This window comes from Suncus etruscus, chromosome 20 (genome assembly GCF_024139225.1).
Source record: "Suncus etruscus isolate mSunEtr1 chromosome 20, mSunEtr1.pri.cur, whole genome shotgun sequence".
Lineage (NCBI taxonomy): Eukaryota > Metazoa > Chordata > Mammalia > Eulipotyphla > Soricidae > Suncus > Suncus etruscus.
In genome coordinates, this window is record NC_064867.1 from 13095026 (window position 1) to 13101238 (window position 6213).

The 6213-nt window shown below is 37.6% G+C and overlaps 1 non-coding gene across 1 annotated transcript; it reads right to left on the reverse strand.

The window, feature by feature from the left end:
• Positions 1-3255: 3255 nt before the first annotated feature.
• On the reverse strand, positions 3256-3360 carry LOC125998378 (U6 spliceosomal RNA). Its single transcript, XR_007491962.1, has one exon. It is a non-coding gene; the product is annotated as a U6 spliceosomal RNA (small nuclear RNA).
• Between the last annotated feature and the right edge of the window lie 2853 nt (positions 3361-6213).

Here is a 6213-nt window from a genome sequence, read left to right on the forward strand (position 1 = left end):
GTCTCAGTGTCATGGAGTGTTTTACCAACGTGGTGTTCTATATACCTTATGGTATCAGGTCTGATATCAAGGTCTTTAATCCATTTGGATTTTACCTTCATACATGATGGGGGTCTATGTTCGTTTTATTGCAAGTGAATTTCTTAACTTTCCTTCTGTTACTGCTTTCTAATTTTATTTCATTATCATTATAGAACATACTTTATATTACTTTCAATTGTATTAAAAAATTTTAAGGGTCTAGCATGTCTGTTCTGTAGAAGATTCTATGTTCACTTGAGAATAACATGGCTTCTACATTTATTTGTTTGAGTGTTATGCTTTTAGGTTTTACAGGCTTATAATTTTCTATTTTTCTTTTCTTTGTTGATCTCATGTCTAGTTTTTGTATTCATTACTGAAAGTAGAGTGTTGAAGTTTCTAAAAAAAATCATTGTTGAATTGTCTAGTTTACCTTCAGCTATTTTGGTATTAGATTTATGTATTTCCAAATTTTGTTGTTATATATAGATGGTAGAAATGGTCCTAAGGCTTCCCACATTCTAAATCCTGGAACCTGGGAATAAATTTGTAACCCTATATAAGTGCTATGCACCCACCAGTTTACAGGAGTAAAATGGTTGCAGAACACTGACATGAAAGATTTTACTGATGTGATTAGGTTGAGGTTCTGTCTATGAAAGATTATCTAGATTATCCAGGTGGGTCCAATATATTTATAGGGGTCCTTTGAAGAATGAGGAAGGAGGGTCTGTGTCAGAAGAATAGATGTGAGCATAGAAGTGGATTGGGGGCAAAGTATACGGAGGGGTAGGGAGGAAGGGGAGGAGGAATGCAAGGTTCCTAGATGAATAATGCAAGAATATTAGTCTTTTTCCTGAATCTCCAGAAAAATACAACTCTACGTAAGTTGATTTTAGTTCTGTGAGACTTTGATTTTAGATGTGAGACTCATTTTTGCCTTCTGACCATTATATCTATAATGAAATAATAATTTTGTGGTTTTCTTTTTGAAATACCCAAAATACTTTTTTTGTTTGTTTATTATAATAATATTTTTATTTAAGCACCATGACTACAACCATGTTTGTAATTGGGTTTCAGTCATAAAAAGTACACCCCCTTCATCAGTGCAACCTTCCTGCTGCCACCAATGCCCCCCCATCTTCCCCTTCCCCTATCCCTTGCCTGTCTTTGAGACAGACTTTCTATTTATCTAACTCACTACCATTGTTGTTAGTAAGAGTTGATAGGTGTCAGTGCAGTTATTTCTCTAACTGCATTCACCATTCTTCTGGTAAGCTTTGTATTGTGAACCAGTCCTTCCAACCCTTATCTCTATTGTTTCTGGGTATTATTTATTATTATTATTATTATTATTATTATTATTATTATACTATCTTTTATTTTTCTTAAATCCCACAGATGAGTGAGATTATTCTGTGTCTATATCTCTCCCTCTGACTCACTTTACTCAGCATAATAGTTTCCATGTCCATCCATGTATAGAAAAATTGCATGGCTTCATATTTCCTGACAGCTGCATAGGACATGATGGAGATCTGGCTGCAACAACTGTCTCCCCATTGATCATCAGAGTTGATTTGACTCATCTGTCTGGATAGGCGGTTGTCCTCTTCCTCCCACACTACTTCATGTGGGTCCCTCCCAAAGCTGAGCACTCGGTGAAAGAGGAAGGTCTTCCTGAAATAGAGTCTGACCATTCTGAACTCCTCTGCTAGAACCTCCAAAAAAGTTCTCAAGGGATTACTTCTGGATCTGCACATATGGGATGTGTGGAATTAAACATGGTTCAACTACTCTCAAGACAAACATTCTAGCCACTAAACTATTGCTCTGGCTCCTATGTTGCTTTAAGGTACCAAAATTTTGGTGATGTGTTACAGCAATATAGAAGTTTGAAACAGTACATGTATCTATATAATAGCCATGTTAACTTCCAGAACAATCCATTTATAATGACAATTTCTTATTTCTAGTATTTTGTTGTTGTTTAGATGTATTTTTTCTGCTGTATAAATATAAAAATTCTGGTTCTTTTACAGTTTTATTTTGGGGGGATGTTTGGAAGACACCTAGAGGTGTTCAGGATTTTTTTTCCTTGCTCTGTGCTCAGTGATCACTTCTGGCTGTATTTGGAGGACCTTATGTGGGATTGAAACTGGGTTGGCTGCATCAAAGCAAGTGTTTTCTGCTGTTCTCTTTAACCTCTTTTTGAATCTTTGAATCTAAAAATCTGTGTTCTTTAGGTAGTTTATAGTTGAATCTATTTTCTTTTTCTTTTTTTCTTTTTTTTTTTTTGGTTTTGGGACCACACCCGGTGGTGACACTCAGTGGTTACTCCTAGCTCTGAGCTCAGAAATTGCTCCTGGCAGGCTCAGGGAACTGTATGGGATGCTGGGGATCAAATCTGGATCCATTTGCTGCAAACAAAGCAAATGCCCTACCACTGTGCTATAGCTCCGGTCCCCAGTTTTTTTTTTTTAAGTATGTATGAGCGCATGGTTTTTTGGGCCACACCCAATGGTTCTCAGGTGTTATGGTACTATGCTTAGAGGTCATTCCTGGTGGTATTCAAGGGACATATGAAAAGCTGGGAATTGAACCCAGGTTGGCCATGTGCAAGGCAAAAATACTACCTATTATACTATTGCTCTGGTCCCTGGATCCAATTTCTTTCTTTCTTTGGGGAAGGGTTATTTTGGGGTCACACCAGTGGTACTCAGGAGTTACTGCATTTAGAAATCACTCCTGGAAGGCCTGGGGGGGCCATATGGGATGCCAGGATTTGAATCACCATCTTCTCTGGATCAGTTGCATGCAAAGCAAATGCCCTACCGCTGTACTATCTCTTTGGCCCTGTATCCAATATCTAATTCAATATAATAATATTTATCTGTTTGATTTCATCATTAAATCAGTTAGCATTTAATGTTATTGTCAAATTTATATCTTCCATTTATATTTATATAAATTTATATCTTCCATTTATATTTTTTCTTTATATCTTATATTATTTTTGTTTCTTGATTCCTCTTGAATTGACTTCATTTTTGGAAACTGACTATTTTCTAGTGTATTGCTTTAATATTTTTCGATTTTTCAATAATCTTTTAGTCATTTTCTTAGTGGTTACTCTAAGACCTATAATGTACAAACATCAAAACCTATTTCAGATTTGTGATTTATTTCAGCTAAATATAAAAACTATTCTTTTTATGTTATTTAGGAGTAAAAAACATGGGACACTTCACAAATGTGTGTGTTATTCTTGAACAAAGGCCATGCTAATGTTCTCTGTATTGTTCCAATTTTAGTACATGTGCTGCCAAAGCAGACACTAAAATATATTTTTCTTATAATCTCCCTTCCCACTTTTCTCTGTCATTTCTATTCTTACCATGTCTCTATATTACAGAGTTCCCAAATACATCATTATAATTACATATAATCTTAATGCCTTTTAAGAAACAACAGCTAAGAGAAGGAGTACAAATATTTATTAGTAAAACTATTTATATGAACCTCCTTATTTAATGTTGCTGGTTCTCTTCATATTTTCTCTTAAATTTTAATTAGCCACTGATACCTTTAATTAATTTTATTGAAGTATCAATACATTACAACATTATATAGGTTTCAGATTGTATCAGTGAAGAGTATATGTATGTTCCCTTTGTCCTGCTGCGGTAACTCCCTCTCACCTTCTGCTAAACACTAATTGATTTTATCATTCTAAAGTTTATTATTGTTTTATTTAGTTCATCTGTTTTCTCTCTCTGCCACAGAGGCATGAAATCATAGTGTTTATCTTTCTTCTCTGATGTCATTTCTTTACTCCAGTCTAGCTGTGCTTCTATTTGACTACTTTTGTACTATTACTGTCAGGTCTATTGAATTTCTATATGAGTCTAATAGTATAATTATATACATATTGCTTTACACCAGCTTAAAATAGAAAACACACTGTCTTTTAAAATTACTTACATGCTAACCCTTGCAGGCCTTTAATTTGATGATATGAATTTGAATTATTTTGCAGTGTCATAGTTTTTCCATCATAATTGCCGACTTTAGCATTTTTTCGTAAGGCATGTCTGCTAGCTCAGAATATTGCTCAGTTTTTGTTTCTTTGAGAAATGCTTGCAGTCTGCTCCTTGCCTGGTGAGGTCATAGTCTTTGATTTGGAGCTAGGGGGAAGGGATCTGGGGTTCCTGTTCAGAATTGGAATCCAGTGCATTTTCTATATCCTGGAGGTGGGAAATTGGCAGCCATGACAAAAATATCATAGACTTTCTGCTTTTAGGAATTTTTATAGATTATTTTCCTAGGAAGTGTTTTATAATGACCTTTATGCTCTGAGGGCCATTTTCGGGGTGGTACACTCTGGTATTCAGGCATACTCCTGGTTTCTGTTCAGAGGGATCATCCTGGCAGGCTCAACTCAAGAGATCATATGCTATGTTGGTGGTTGAACCCAGGTCAGGTACATACAAATCAGACGCTTTACTCCTGTACTATCACTTTGGTCTCTGTGTGTGTTATTGTTATTGTTTGTTTTGTTTGGGAGGAATGGAGATATGTCTTTAAGGACACTTTTTAAAGACTCTTTGTAGTTTTTGTGCCACACACAGCTTTGTGCTTGAGACCTATTTAAGCTTTCCTCTTTAGTGGTTGTTCCCTATAGATCCTCAGCAGATTATGAAGTTCTGGGGATCAAACCTGGGCTTTCTGTTTGCAAAACATGTGCTTCAGCAACATTGCATTGTTTTGATTTTGCAATGTGTATGTGTTTTCCTTTATTTTCTTTCCAAATTCCCTTTTCCTGTCCTTGCTGGTAGTTGTTGCCCTATGGCCAGGGATGTACAGGTGGTTGATTGTAAGTGTGCTGCTCAGACCTCTTTATCTTGATGCCACCAAGGGGTGTATAATCAGGCAGAGGTGTTGCCATTCACCACTGTGCTCACCAAGGCTTGAATTCCTTTTAGTTGCAGTGCTTGTATTCATGTTTACCAGAGGTTTCTTAGTCAAGGCACAGCACAAGTTACACTGATGATGTTCACACAGATACTACTACAGGTCACTTCTTGGCCATGGCACTCACACATCTCTTTATTTGTAGTGCTCACTGAGGTTCCACCCTTGTTTGGTGTTTCTACACCTACTCTGCAATGCAACAAGAGATCCTTTGTAGTGCTCAAGTCTTAGCAGAACAGAGATGTTCAAACAGAGAGATACAGGATTACACTCAGCATCATAATGGATTGCATTTCTAACCATATGCATGCAAGGTAGGTACTCCAAGCCACAACACTGTTCCTTCAGGCCATTTCTTAAGTTTTTTTTTTCTTTTCATTTTATTTTGATTAAGAACCACACCTGGCTCTGTTAGGGCTTGCTCCTGGCTCTGTGCTCAGGTATCAATCATGCTTGGCAGTATCAAGAGGCCAAGTATCAAGAGATCCAGTATCAAGTGAGATCAAGATTAAGAGATCTTTGAGGGGCCGGCAAGGTGGCACTAGAGGTAAGGTGTCTGCCTTGCAAGCGCTAGCCAAGGAAGGACCAAGGTTCGATCCCCCAGCGTCCCATATGGTCCCCCCAAGCCAGGAGCAATTTCTGAGCCCTTAGCCAGGAGTAACCCCTGAGCATCAAATGGGTGTGGCCCGAAAAAACAAAAAACAAACAAACAAAAAAAAGATCTTTGGGGCCAAATATCAAACCCAGGTCAGCAGCATGCAGGGTAAGTCCCTTATCCACTGCATTATCTCTCCAGCTCCCTTTAATAAAAAAAAAATAATAATTTTTGTGGGAGAAGCTGGAGAAATTGTACAGCAGGTAGGATGCTTGCCATGCCACAGCCAACAAGGGTTCAATCCCTAGCATCACATATAGTCCCCCGAGCATCACCAGGAGTAATTCTTGAGTACAGGGTCAAGAGCGAGCACTGAGCAAAGCCAGGTGTGACTCAATAACAATTTTTCCCCCACCTGTTAAATTGCTAGATAGAAGTTTCTAATTACATCAATTCACATCTCTTTAGATTTTGTTCTTTGGACCACACCTGGCTAAGTGCTTAGCAGTTAATCCTGGCTCTGTACTCAGTGTCACCACAACTCAAGGAACCAAGTCAGACTGAAGGGACCATATCTGGGATCAAGTCCTGGTCAGCTGTGTGCAAGGCAAGTAAGTGCC